This window comes from Alnus glutinosa, chromosome 5 (genome assembly GCF_958979055.1).
Source record: "Alnus glutinosa chromosome 5, dhAlnGlut1.1, whole genome shotgun sequence".
NCBI classification, from domain to species: Eukaryota; Viridiplantae; Streptophyta; class Magnoliopsida; order Fagales; family Betulaceae; genus Alnus; species Alnus glutinosa.
Window position 1 is genome coordinate 19,327,524 of NC_084890.1, and position 14,796 is coordinate 19,342,319.

The 14,796-nt window shown below is 36.6% G+C and overlaps 1 long non-coding RNA gene and 1 pseudogene across 1 annotated transcript; one reads left to right on the top strand and one right to left on the bottom strand.

Annotated features, from left to right (window-relative positions):
- Positions 1-6,195: 6,195 nt before the first annotated feature.
- Positions 6,196-11,199, top strand: LOC133867844 (probable ribose-5-phosphate isomerase 4, chloroplastic; annotated as a pseudogene).
- LOC133869599 (uncharacterized) lies at positions 8,756-9,900 on the bottom strand. Its single transcript, XR_009900481.1, has 2 exons — positions 9,780-9,900; positions 8,756-8,927 (listed from the first exon to the last, which is right to left on the bottom strand). It is a non-coding gene; the product is annotated as an uncharacterized LOC133869599 (long non-coding RNA).
- Positions 11,200-14,796: the final 3,597 nt, after the last annotated feature.

Below are 14,796 nucleotides of genomic sequence, written 5' to 3' on the forward strand. Positions count from 1 at the left end.
GTTAAGAGTTTGATTTGGACTTAGAGTCCTATCTCAAAACCAACTAGGAATAGGATTGTTGACAAGATTCTTCAAGGAGTCCTAATTAGACTTGGATTGTGATTCCTACCCCCCAATTTGACTCGGAGTGTTCTGATCCAGATTTTGAATAGGATTTTTTCTCAACAGTTACCCCTCAATTCCCTTATCACAGACATGCTCGGATAATGGAAATTTTATGTCTCAAAAAATTCGAGCCTCGGCTTGTTCCGAGGCTTGAATAATCTTTAGCTTCCTGCCTTTGAATGTCTCGGGTCTGAAATTGTCGAGGGTTAAACCTGAAAATCAAGGGTTTTCTCTTTGTCTTGTATTCTTTGCAGGTTTGTCTCTCTATCTTTGAGGTAGCTACTTTATACTTGTAAATTTGTAACCTAAAAACCGAGAGACAAATCCGACCCCATGCCTTCTCGTTTTGCCTTAGGGTTTTCTCCCTATCTTCGAGGTAGCTCCATGTCTTCTTGTTTTTGATAGGGTTGTTTCACTGCCTTATTTTCTATGTAAGGTTGTCTTCGTGGATTTGCCTTAGGATTTTCTCTCATCCTTGTTTTCTCTGTAGAGTTGTCTCCCTAAATTTGCCTTAGGGTTTTCTCCCTTTCTTGTTTTCTTTGCAAGGTTGTCTCCCTGGATTTACCTTAAGGATTTCTCTCATCCTTGTTTTCTCTGCAGGGTTGTATCCCTGTTTCTGGGCTAATTTCCTTGCCTCATTGTTTTTTCCTCGGGTTTTCTTTCTACCTCCTTCCTGGAAAAGAAGCGACATCAACGGGTTCCCGGTCTCTAGATCGGGAATGCTCTGATGCTTAAGTTAACTTTTTTCTTTTATTCAAAATATTCACACTCCCAAAATATGGGGAACCTTCTGTCTTTATTATAACAAGTTTGAATTATTGGAAAATAATAACCTAGTGTTTTTTTTTTTTTTGTGAAAACATCAATGCATAAAAGGAATAAGCGTCTTGCCCGGCAAGTAAAATTTACCTTGTCCTTCATGGTACAAGTAAAACAATTATGTGCTGCATCATAGGGAGAGTGTATCAGATGAGGGTGGCTAGGCCATAGTAAGTCATAAGGTTTGACTTTTGACTAATCTTTTACTGATTTTCTCTCTTGTCTAGAAAATCTTGTTGCTATTTGTCATATCATTGAAAGTCATACCTTGTGGGTTAAGTCTTCACACACACACACGCATTGCATGAGTTGAGTAATCTATTTAAAATTTCTATCTGCAAGGAAATTTGTGCATATTGAATACTTAACTCTCATTTATATCTTTGCATATTTTTGCAATGCTATTTAACTGCTTTATCAGTTGATTATACATGCGTGTTCTGAAGCTAACTTTAGGGAAATATATTTTTCTGCAAATTTTTCCTCAAGTTTCAGTTTTTCAATGTGAAGCGTCCGGACGGACCTATTCTTACGTCCGGACGAGCGCAGTCTTGCCATACGCTGTTCTAGCAGTAGCCGTCCGGATGGTTAAGTGACTTGTCCGGACAGGATCTCTTCAGGTTTAAGACTTGTGTCCCTTTCTCTGCCATACTATCTTTACATTTTTATTGATTTATCATGTCATGTTATGTGTTTTTCTCGCGGATTTCTCCCGAGATTTTGGCATTCTTTGCACATCTCTTCTCATCCCATGATCTTCGTTGTGTCTTCCGTTTCTCTTTTAAGTTTTTGTGCTTTTAGAATATTGGAATATTTGTTGGGATATTTTCTTGAAATAGTGTGCATGAAAATCCTTTTCTGTTTGTATGTTGGGTTGATATTGATATATATGGGTCATTTGGATTGCGATCTTTGTTTTTGTAATTCTTGGGCATCCAATTGACAGCTGTCATAATACTACTTTCTTTTGGGACTAACAGGATCTAATATTTCTTGTGGTGTTATTTTTGGAAATATTTCTGTTTAAATCTTTTCAGGAATATGTCGTCCAGTAGCTCCCAGCACAATATTTGACAGATGGATCCTTTGGAAAACTGACTGTTGTTGAAGTCGGATGTTCAAAATTTCCAAAGGTCTTGGGATTTAAGATGAGTTTTTTCCCCCAGCTCATGTAGAGTCTTTCGTAGCATTCCCTCAGATTTGCATCAGTTAAAGGTTCAGTGGTGAATCTCCTCATTTTATCTTGTAGCCCGGTTGCTTAGAGGATGTCAATCTGTGGATAACAAGTTTCAAGCTTTGCAAAATCAAGAGATTGATGGTTTTTAGTCCATGGTTCCCGGCTTCCTGAGCTAGAAGCCGAAGTAGTACAAATCCAGCCTTTTATACGGATTTCTCTCTATTACTTGATTTCAGTGGATCAGCAGGATTTGGTACTTGGAGCATTTCTAATCCTCTCTTTTGGGCCACTTGTAGACTTTTCTCTATTTTCCTATTGTTTTGGATTTTAGAATGTTTTTGTATGTGTATATTATTACTCTGTTTGCCCTTGTACTTCTGAGACATTGAGGGGGAGTAATTGTTGTCTGGTTTTTCTCATTACTCTATTTTACCCTTTGTCCCTTTGTGACAAAAATGGGGAGTAATATTTGATTTGGACCGGGAATGTATTTCCAAACCGGTCAAGTGATTTTTGTCCCAGAATGGCCAAAGGAGGAGTTTTTTAGGTTATGATTGGCCACATTCTGTTTGGACAAAATCACTTGTATGTAAAGATGCTTTTTAACAGGGATTCCGCTATTCAGAAGTGTTTCAGAAGATTCTGCACTGCTTGCAAGTCAGAAGATTTCGGATTCCCTGTCAGCCATCCGGACGACGTGTCATCCCTTCCGGACGCTCGTCTATCCACTGTTCCATCCTTCCAGACGACGTATCATACCGTCCGGACGCCTGACAGACCAAGCTTCATCTGTTCGGACAACGTAGATTTCCGTCCGGACCCTCCACTGTATCGAGAAGCTTCTGTTCCAGCTTGCATCCGTCTGGACGTCTCAGCAGCCCGTCTGGACGCCTCTCAGTATTCAATCAAGCTTCAGATTCTTTCCAAGTTCAAATATGGGAAGATTGTTGCAACCGTCCGGATGACGTGGATTCCCGTCTGGGCGCGCTCATTTATAAGGCAAGAATCGCAATTCAAATTCAACCGTCCGGATGTCTGTCAGCATGGTCCGGATGCGCGTTCAACAGATATGGAAATTGCGTATTCAACTTCAACCGTCCGGACACCTGCCTCTCTTGGTCTGGACGCACGCTTATCAGATATGGAAATTGCGTGCTGAAGATTAATAGTTCGGACGACCATCCCCTATGGTCCGGACTCGTGAAGCCTTATAAGGAAATTACTTGAGCGAACGTGCGACCGTCTGAACACGGCTCTCAAACAGGAAAGATTTTCAGCGAAAATCTCAGAAATACAATTGTCCGTCCGGACGGCCCATGTCCACCGTCCCGACGGCACCCGTATATTTCACAGCAGTCGCCCATTTGAAACTCAGCCTATAAATAGAGGCCCCTGGGCATTGATAACTGCAAGAATTCGGTATTGAATTCCACTAGAGCTTAGAGAGTACTTTGTGAGATTATTGGAGCTGATATGTTCTCTTTATAGTCGTTGCTGTGTGCTGAGCTATAAACTAAAGTTAGGGGTCGGCCCTAAGATAAATGATTCCATTGAAGACCTCTTCAGGTAGGAGACCTGGTTGGGAAGCGTTTGTGTTAGGTTACACGTTAGAGAGCAAGGTACGACCATTGCATCAGGGGTATGTGAGTGTTACTACTTTGTATCTAGCTTTGTCTTCTGAATAGTGGATATCCTGGGTTTGGCTGTCCCGGAGTGGTTTTTATCTTAATTGAGTTTCCACTTCGTCAACAAAATATTTGTTTCTTTTAATTCCGCATTGTGATATTTTGGTGCACACTATTGCACACACTTGTTGTTTATTTTTCAAGTCAATTTCATTTTTCAATAAGACATATGCACATGTATATACACGCAAATACATTTTATTTAAAAATATATATGTTGTTTTATTTTAAAAATATGTGCATTTAAGCGTATCATTTTCATAAAATCTTGATTAATCAGTTCTACTTACTTCTTGTTCTTGCACTACTACCACGAGGATTTAACACACCTTAAACGATGTTACACATTCTTATAGACAAAAATATATAAGTATTACTACCTAAAATCAAAATACTCATTCTTTAAAAAATAATATTCCTAGAATTTAGTTTCTACTTAATTCACCTTGCCCCAATATTATTTCCATTATAAATGTCTCACCATACTTTACTGCACCTAAATTATTTTATGAATATTGTTTTACATTGAAAAAAATTATAAGATTATACTGCATCTCTAAATTTACTGCACTTGCCTCAAGTCTTTCAAAGATATTCAACTCAACCTATAGAAACTAATAATAATCTAAAGAGATAAAGGAAAGAGAAAAAGCTATAGATATTAAGGTGGTTCGGCCTATGACCTACATCCACACGTTAAAGCTTTAGGCTACATCTTTCCTTCATGTTTGATTTGAGTACAAGGCTCTATTTATAGAACCGTACATGTGATTTGAATAGTTTTAAATACAAATATATCCCTTAAATTAGGGTTAACAAAAATCTCTTAATTTACAACAATCAAATCATCTAAATATCTTGATTTAGGGAATACAAATGAACATTTATCACAAATGATTTCTATGCCACTACAAGATGAACGGTCCGTTAGTGATCGTAGATCTTGAATGTCGACTGGCTGAAGAATGGCTACTATGGCTTGAATTTGAACATCGGCTGCTATGACCTGAACTTGAACTTCGGCAACTCTGGCCGGTATCGGTTACTATGACCAAGACTTGGACATTGGCGACTTTATTTTGTTTTATTTTTCCCCAGCATCAGCTATTATGGTCGGAATGGGTCAACTATGAGCCTTGCATATGCCTCTCTGGGCGAAATTTTTATTGCTCTTTTTTTTTTTTTTTTTTTTTTTCAAATAAAAGAAGACTTTTCCTGCACCACACAAACCACAAAGACGTCTTTGCATCTCACAAAAAAAAAAAAAATAAATAAAAAAAATCAATGCAGGCTGAGAGACACTGTACATAGTGAACAGTTGATGAGGAAGACTAGTGGACGGCTGGAAACAGAGGCATCGAAAATGGGTTGTAGACGGCCAATGGATTCAGTGGCGCTTAGATGTATACGACGGTTGACAGATTTGGTACCTTACTAAGCCGTGGAAGGTAGCACTGGATGGTGTAAGGCTCGCCAAGGCGTGACTGTTGTTGATTGGTAATGGCCGAAAGAAGATCATCGGAGGTGGCAGATGGATGCCGGAAGTGGTGTAGAAATCACGTGTTAAAAACAAATCACATAACTTTTCTTTTTAATTTTTTTCTTTCATGAAATGAGGTTATGCGAAGGGAGGGCCACACCACTTATTTATGCTTCTGGGATGGTGGAAGAATTCAAAAATTCCAGCCTTGAAAATTTTTAAACTTTTAATGTATAATTTTAAAAGTGCCTATACTTTGAGGGGTAAGGGAAGTTTCAAATTTTCTTTTCAAGTTCAATCTCATTAATTTTCTTAAAAATCTTTTATTCAACTTTTTAAGTTTGGTGAATTCCTAAAGCAAAATTTGATATGTTTTTTTTTTGAAATTTTAATTTTTTAATTAAGGGTAAATTTGTATTTTTATAAATTTTATAAAGGTACAAGGGACATTTTACATGTTTACCATTTGATTTAACCCTAAACCTTAATATTAGGGGTGAAATTGTTAAGATACCAATTGAAATTTTTAAACTTGAAATGCATGATTGCAAAAAATTTTAATTTTTTAATTAAGGGTAAATTTGTATTTTTATAAATTTTATAAAGGTACAAGGGACATTTTACATGTTTACCATTTGATTTAACCCTAAACCTTAATATTAGGGGTGAAATTGTTAAGATACCAATTGAAATTTTTAAACTTGAAATGCATGATTGCAAAAGCAAGGGTAAGTGAAGTTTTTCCGATGGAAATGGCAGGTTGAAGCCCAAATACAAAGAAAAGTGAGCCCCAACACAAGTACCACTTTTTAGACAAAATTTGATGTCGAGCAGCCTTGCCCACAGGCTTAGTTGAAGTGGAAGCTTTTCGTTATCCGTTAGTACAAACCATGAAATGGCGCCTAGGGTGCAAGCTAGACGAGTAGATGATGGCATTAATGGCTTCATCGTCATCATCATTAAGTTTTGGTCTGCATTCGCATGCAACTTCAAATGGGATTGGCATAAGGAGAGGAAGAGCAAGGAGAAAGACGATTTCTCTAAGAGTTTGTGGGCCAAGTCTCGCTGACCCCTCGGCTCTCCTCCAAGTAGCCCACCACACTTTATGATTTCCTAACTCAATGACCATTTTCATTCCATTCTTGAAGAAAGTTGTGAGATCATATAATTTGACGGTGAGGATTTGTTTATCCGCCTCTAGTTTTGAAGAGAAAAAATGCATTTGATTATGTTTTTTGTGTGATTTGAGAGAGAGAGAGTTGGTGGTCATCTTTGGTTACTTTGAGTGGAATTGTGGTGTATGGGTTGAGGAAGGAAGAAGAAAGAGATTAACTATATCAAAGAGAAGGAAATAGAGGGGGATACAATTGCAGGCTTGAACATTTAAAGTGTTTGGGAAACTTGATATTTTCATTGTTCATTGCAAATTAACTAGGTCTGTGCGTGTGTTTGTTTCATTCGTGACTAAGACAACATTGATTGGTAACTCTGATGTTGATTCTAGGTGGATACGTACATAAAAAGTGGCATGGTTATCGGGTTGGGGTTTGGTTATGCTTATGGATTGGCCATACAATATCTGGGTCGACAAATTCGTGCTGGTGCTTTAAAAGATGTAGTTGGGGTGCCAACATAAGTTCATTGGCAGTGACTACTTCAGAAACAACTGATGTCCTGTAAATCTGTAATTACTATGTTGAATGGATCAAATTTCCTCTGCAGCTGGTTGTGTCGTGGTCTATTAATCTGTCCAACACTAGAAACAAGGCAACTTAATTTATCCACGAGCTGTTCCATGAATTGCAGCCAGGATGAGATAAAAAAACATGAATGCCACTTAATGATTCTGTTTATTCCCCCAGCATTTCTTTTTGAACCAACGCCTTATTGTTGTTGGCTCAAGGAAAATATATTTCTTTTCTTTTATGATTTGCCTTCGGTTCAATTACATGCTCTCTGTGAGGTTTTTTAATATTTTTATTTTTTTGGCTCTCTAGTCTTGGTCCTGTGTAAAGCCTTTTTTACTTATTCTTTCCAGTTCCAGTCAGCACACCCGTGCTTTGGTTTTTTGCAGGTCTATTGCTAGTGTAAATGAAGCAGCAAAGGCAGGAATTCCATTGGATCAATACCAAGCTTATTCTCAAGTGTCCACATGTTTTAAACATCAAATAAGTTTCCTTTGTACTCAAGATTAGGTTTTTACATAGGTAATAATTGTTCCATTTTTTTTTTTTTTTTGATTTAACAGGGAGAAAGGGGAAATGGGATGAAGTCACAACACATCAGAAATTTAAGAGAAAGAGGTAGACATAGACAGTCTTACAAGCTTAATCCAACACATCTCTTCAAAAGGGCATATCTCTTGAAGAGAGAAAGGAGCTTATAAAGCCGTCTCACTCTACTTTCCTCTCCGATGTGGGACAACCATCACACACACACACAAACGTTTTTCTACTTTTTTTGATTTACTAGGGGGAAAGGGGAAATGGAATGAAGTCACAACACATCGGAAATTTAAGAGAAAGAGGTAGACACAGACAATCTTACAAGCTTAATCCAACATATCTCTTCAAAATGGCCTATCTCTTGAAGAGAGGAAGGAGCTTATAGATTGACACATGAAAAGTTGGAAAAAAAAAGGCATATTCTTATGAGAAGTTAAAGTGATATTTAATTCTCAAGATGCTTTTCTCACTATTGAGAGGTAATATTAGGAGTTTCCCTCACTAATGTGCTCTGCATGAATCTGAGTGCATGATCACTATGATGTCCCTTAAAATTTAAAGACTTAGTAGGGTACCACTTTTAACTTGCTCTTTTGTAGATTGATTTTGCATTTGATGATGCTAATATTATAGAAGAAGGAATACTTGTTGCTGTCATTGGACGCCGGAGATTGCAAGGCGAAGAGTCAATTCTCTAAGAGAAGGTGAGTCACACTGTTGTTATGTTTCCTGTTTCAATGGTCCAACTTGTGCTATATATATAGCATGCGAAAATTTTAGGAAAAGTTTAAGTTATTTTTGTAAAATGTAATGTTATGACTCTCAAAATATGGAGCTTGCATCCATTCGCATGTCCTGGTTAGTTCATAGTTCAAGGTATTTACTTGTGAATTTCCCTTTTCATTTTCAGTCTGTACTAAATGCAGCAAACACGCTTGCACTCATGGTCAAGGAAAGCCAGTACAAAGGGGGGTAGATGGGTAGGTTCCAGTTTCAGTTCAAGCTGTAAGCAATTACAAACATTAGCAGTTTCATATTGCAGCTCAACTAGATGGAAACTGCTGAAGAGATTGATGACCTGTTTTTAGGTGATGCAGAGGTATGCTTTTAATGTGGTATGTTATCATGTTACTAAATTGATACACATATATGTGTGTGTATCTAGTTGTAACGCCCCCAAACCGCAAAGGGTTAGGTTCGTCACTTTTCTCTTTAAACTGCAAAGATTCGTAAGGTCTGCCAAATATCTTAACTAGTATGCTGATTTAAATAAATAAAATAATAATGGTTTCAAAATATCAGAGTTTTTAATAAATGCGGAAACGGTCATTTAATTGTAAAAGATACAATAACTGAAAATTTTGGGTAATATAAATGAAATGTCCTAATGCATTCCTAGATCCCATCCCGGCCACCTACGTCTCTCTGTTCATAACCTGAAAACAAAAACAAAATAAGGGGTGAGCACAAAAACATGCTCAGTAAGGAATCCTCAACCATAAAACAGTTGAGTTAAATTCTTTTGAAAATCTTCAAACAATTGTCAAAAACTTCTTTTAAATATCTCCAAAACATTTGTCAAAAACTCCCTTTTATAAATCTCCAAAACATTTGTCAAAAACTCCCTTTTTATACACAAGATAATATATATATATATATATATATTTGAAATAATCATTACTCATAGTATGCCCAATACACTATTACGCCCTGTGTACGTAGGGTTGCGCGGTCGTTGCTGTGACCTTGGGTGAGTAACGCGGTTTACCTGTGGCCACAGGCCCCACCCCCGTCAGCTAATTAATTGAAGTGCACTTAGACTGACATAGAGACAGATACCGCTGTCACTAAGCGAACCAGCGGGTGCGCTTCCATCTCGAGCTACGGTACCGAGCTAAATCTTGAAGGGTCTCGAATCTCTGCGGGTCTAGGGCCCAAATAATAGTCTCCTCCACACACGTGCCCTTTTCAAAAATATTTCTCCTTTATATATAACTCAAAGAGTTTTCTCCCAAAACTTTCTCATTCTTTTCTTGTATAACTTCTCACAAAACTTTCTCATTCTTTACTAGTATATATAGGGCAACGTGTTGGAGGGTTTTTTACTCAAAATCACGATTTCAAGAATATCATTTTTATACTCAAAATTTTCATATCAAAACCAACAAATCCTTTATATAAATAAAATAATATGAAATACCGAATCAAAATAGTTAATCGAAATTTTGCAAATAAAGGAATAATTAAAATAATATAATAATTTGAGAAGGGGTAAAGGGTTCCCTTACTTGGACTTTCCATTAGCATCGAAATCGAGCTTTTACCAAATACTTCCTTGCACACACTTCAAGCCTTAAACCACACAAAACTACACAAATCCCACAATTTTCTCTCTTGGCTTTAGGTGTGTGTGTGAGTGAAGCTTGATGGGTATTGTGTCTTCCATTTTGGGTTCTATTTATAAGAGAATGAATGGTTAGGATCAAGTAGACACATTTTGATCCAATGGATGGGAATTAACCTTACCTACCACAATGCACTCAAAAATGCACTCAAACTTACCTACCACAATGCACTCAAAAATGCACTCAAACTTACCTACCACAATGCACTCAAAAATGCACTCAAACTTACCTACCATAATGCACTCAACCTTACCTACCACAATGCACTCAAATTTACCTATCACAATGCACTCAACTTTAATATATTATTCTAACATTATTATTATTATTATTATTTAATCATTCTCATTGCTAGACCAATTTACTATGCCTAGTTTCTCACTCAAGGAAATTACCATTATCTCAAAGGTGGGTTGGGTTTGTAGATAGCAAATGAAATGGGTTGGGTTAAGTTCAAAGATGGCCCAATAATGAATAATGTGAATTTAACATGTGAAATGTGGGTTGGGTTTGTAGATAGCAATTGGAATGGGTTGGGTTAAGTCCAAAGATAGCCCATTAAAGAATAATGTGAATTTCCGTCCAGAACAGGGGTCCTATTTTTCACGAATGTTTTCGGGTACCAAATGGAGTCCAAAAATTATGAAATTTGGAGGGTAGCTAGAGGACTTCAAGATGAGCGTTCAGAATTTTGAATCGACCAAAACGGAGTTCGTTTGACCCTGTTTCTGTTATTCCAAAGTTTAAGGTCTGTTTTGAGTTTTTATCAAATTGCAACTATAAACGTTTCTACAAACAAAATACACATTTATAAATAATCGTAGTTATTCTTTTTCCTTATTAAAAATGTTTTAAAATTAATTTAAACCATTATAATTTATGTCTTAAAATCTGGGGCGCTACACTAGTCCTTTGTGTAGAGCTTGCTAGTTGCTTTCTCAAACAATTTGTGACAGGCCTAGTCAACAGATCAACTTATTTCTTTTTCTTTTTTGAAAGGGGTGAACAAAATTATATTTTCTATTGGCAAAAACCATGACAAATAATATTTACTTAAGATCAGTGACTTCATTGCAATATAACTTTGAAATTTTCAGTATTGTTTATGAGACCAGGAGCTAGTAGTTGGTAATGGAAGTAATATCTTTCCTACTAATTTTGTTTTTCCTTTTCTCGTATCTTCCTCTGTAATTGTAGGTATGGAGGAGACCATCCCTTCATAGGGCAAGCATGTCCACAAGGGGGTGATTTCCCTTTGGTCACTAGAGAAGGCCATAATGTTCTTAATGTCATATTTACATAAAATTAGTGACTCCATTATTCTGTCATCCTCTTTTCCATCATTTCGTGGCATTTCTAACTTATTTTCAAAAGCTTAGGATTAGGCTCCATGATCTACCAATCTTCTTTATTTTGTTTTCCTTGCTCTAAAATCAAATATTGTTTCTCTTGATTAAACTCTAACTCTCCCTCAAAAACACTTGATCGTGGCCTTTACATGCTCGATCATCTAATGCCCTAAGAGACCTTTATTGAATTTTCCATGTAAACCACAGTGATTTAAACCTACTTAAATAGTCTTATAACATCAAACCTCCAAAATTTTTTACTTTTTGTTAAATGATAGAAATCCTTTGAGATAACCGTTGATTTGTATCCCATAAATAGATGGATTTAATTGATTTGATTATTTGAAATTAATGGATTTGATTTGTATTTTAAATTATTCAAACATTTGTAAAGCTCAATAAATCGAGCATTGTACTCAAATCATATTATGAATGAAAGATGTAGCCTATAAAGCTTTAACGTGTGGATATAGGTCATAGGTCAAACCACCTTAATCTCTGTGTTTTCTCTCTTACCTTCATCTCTTTATTTCATTATCAGTTTTTTATGGTATCATAACTATAGGTTAACGCCAGTCTTTGATCCTTTAAATTTTATTTTTATTTTATTTTATTTTTAATTTTAATTTTTATGTTCTTCATCTTCTCTTGTCATTGTTTTGTCTTTGCTTTTCACTTGATATTCGAGGATAAAACTATCTATAAGAGTCCATTTTTTAGCCTATCGTGATTATTATCTGGTTGTGCTCCTTCGTTTGGGTAGGAATGTTGTAATAAAGCCTTCAGTCTTGAAATTTTTGTTGTGCATCATATCTGAATCATTTGGGATGTTCTGAGTTGCTTTTCTTAGCTTTGCAACGTGTGGTGTGTGTGAGTTGGATATATATAAGATTTCTCATCCAACTCACATCACATGTATCACACAAAAAAAAAAAAAAGAAAAAAAAAGCCGCATGGCAACTCAACCATGTTCCAATTTTCATCCGGAGTGGTAGGGATTCTTCCCTGTAACCATTTTCCTCATTCTATTAAAAAGAAAAAAAAAACCATGTTCTAATTCTCTTAATTTGACCTAAAATAAAAATCATTCATTCATCAATTTTGATTCTTTTCTTTTGCTTCAATTTTTTTTTACCCTTCGAGCACTTTTGTCGTGGGTTCTCAATGCAAGTTATCCTTTAGTTTGACAAAAAGAAAAAAAAGAAAAAAATAGGAGTTAGTTGTTTGTGTGGTGGTACAAGGCATGACAAGAAAGAAAAAAGTTCGTGCTTCAAGGAGTTGAAAAGAAGAAGAAGAAGAAACCGAAGAAAAAAAAAATCAGTTGAAAAAAAAGAAGTAGACAAAAAGCCCACGCAACATATGTGTAGCTCATGTAGCCCACTTCAGGCCCATAGTTGGCCCGTTCCAGCCAAAAGAAGCCGATGTCCAAATTTCAGCCAAAGTAGCCGATGTTGGCCAACCAATCGTTGATGTCAAAATACCGGTCAAAGTAACCGATGCTGGCCAGAGTTGCCGAAATCTAAATTCCAGTTAAAGTAACCGATGCTAGGCAAAGTTGCCGAAGTCAAAGTTTTGGTTATAGCAACTGACGTTCCAATTGAAGCCATAGTAGCCATTCTTCAGCCACTCGATGTTCAAGATCAACGATCACTAACAGACCGTTCATCTTGGGGGGCATGTTAAAGGATAGAAATATTTTAAGATAATTGTTGATTTGTATCCCATAAATAAATGGATTTAATTGATTTGATTATCTGAAATTAAGGAATTTGATTTGTATTTGAAATTATTCAAACATTTGTAAAGCTCTATAAATAGAGTATTGTACTTAAATCATATTACGAATGAAAGATGTTGCCTATAAAGCTTTAACGTGTGGATGTAGGTCATAGGTTAAACCACCTTAATCTCTGTGTTTTCTCTCTTACCTTTGTCTCTTTATTTTATTATCAGTGTTTTCCTTTCTAATACCTTAGAATGTTCGAACTTAATATATCACTTTCCCAAAATTAGCAAAATACCTTTAGCTAATATACAAAGAATATACTCGAACACCATTGAATCAAGGTTAAAATCTCAAAAAATCCTTTTACAAAAATAGTACTAAACTCGTTCAACAATAGATTTCACCATGCTTGCCAAACAATTTCAACACCAACAATTCCATAACCACTAACAACTATAATCCATATATCCCTTAATCTTAAATATTAAGAACACCTCAAAATCAATCATGACTGAATGTATAGTCGTATACCCCCAAAACATTCATCAAATTTCTAACAAAATCAACTCAACTTCACCATAATTCCACTAACTCAATCTCAACATCAATTGTTGGGACAATTTCCGGTATGGTGACGTGCCAGCTTCTGATTGGCCCATGTGATGAACTGATCCTCTCTTCTATGGGTCAGGTTGCTCCTACTTGGTGCGTCGGACACTCGGGTAAACTGTAAAACGACAAGGAATCATTAGGGTTGGCCAGCGATCCTCCCTCCGATGCTTAAGTCAAGCTGGTAGTGGGTGAGAGCAAGAGTTGAGAGAAAAAAGAAAAAAGAAAAAAGAAAAAGATCATTCAAAGAACTAGTGGCCCACTATTTATAGGGTCCTTGGAGTGGTTGAAGAGCATGGAGGTTTCGGATTTTCAGGGATCCCAACTCCCCTGGTATGGTGTGAACAGTCTTCGGGTACATATTGAATTGTAATCGGCATGGTGGTAAGATATCAGGCGACGTGCAGTGATCCCGAATTTTCTAGTATCGATCTAGGACACCTAATTAGACGTTGACCTGATTTGACCCCACTAAGTATTTGCTTCGATAGAGATTGTAGAGTTCGACCATCGACTGTGCATCATGTCCGAACTGGAAATTTGACCACTGAATCCATGCAGTCTTTGGTGGACATTCGTACGGTTTGTAGCCAACTCGACCAACCACTTGGGTACACACCAATTGTTGGTCCACTCGGGTTGGGGAATGATAATTCCCCAACATCAATCATTATCAAAACACAATTTCAAATCAAATGCCACAGACACACAATCACAAATACAAAAACTTCAATCAACACTTTTTCACTTTCCGAAATTGAAACCAACACAGAGAAAACCCAACCAACAAAGACATTGGTTGTTAAACCATAAACCCCAATATCAACCCAAACTCTAACCGAGACTAACTAAGAATTTGGAACGCTTCATAACAGTTTCGGTTTTCCTTTCCCCTAAACTAAATCCCAGATTCTATAAAAAGTCTCAAATTTAGCTGTTAGTCAAATAGACTTACAAAGCACCATAACTCCAGTCATAATCCTAATCATTAAATCTGAAAATCAATCTTTGAATTAGGTGGGCACCTAAAGAATTTAGAGAAAAATCTAGTCTCACCTTGTTCAGTCATGAGTCTTCTCACAGCATCTTTCCCCTTTTGTTTTCGTCTGAAACGCAGCTCCCCCATGCTTCTCTCTCTCTCTCTCTCTCTCTCTCTCTCTTGGATCGACTTAAACGCCTTCGTCAGACACCACATACCTTAGGAATGATACTTTAT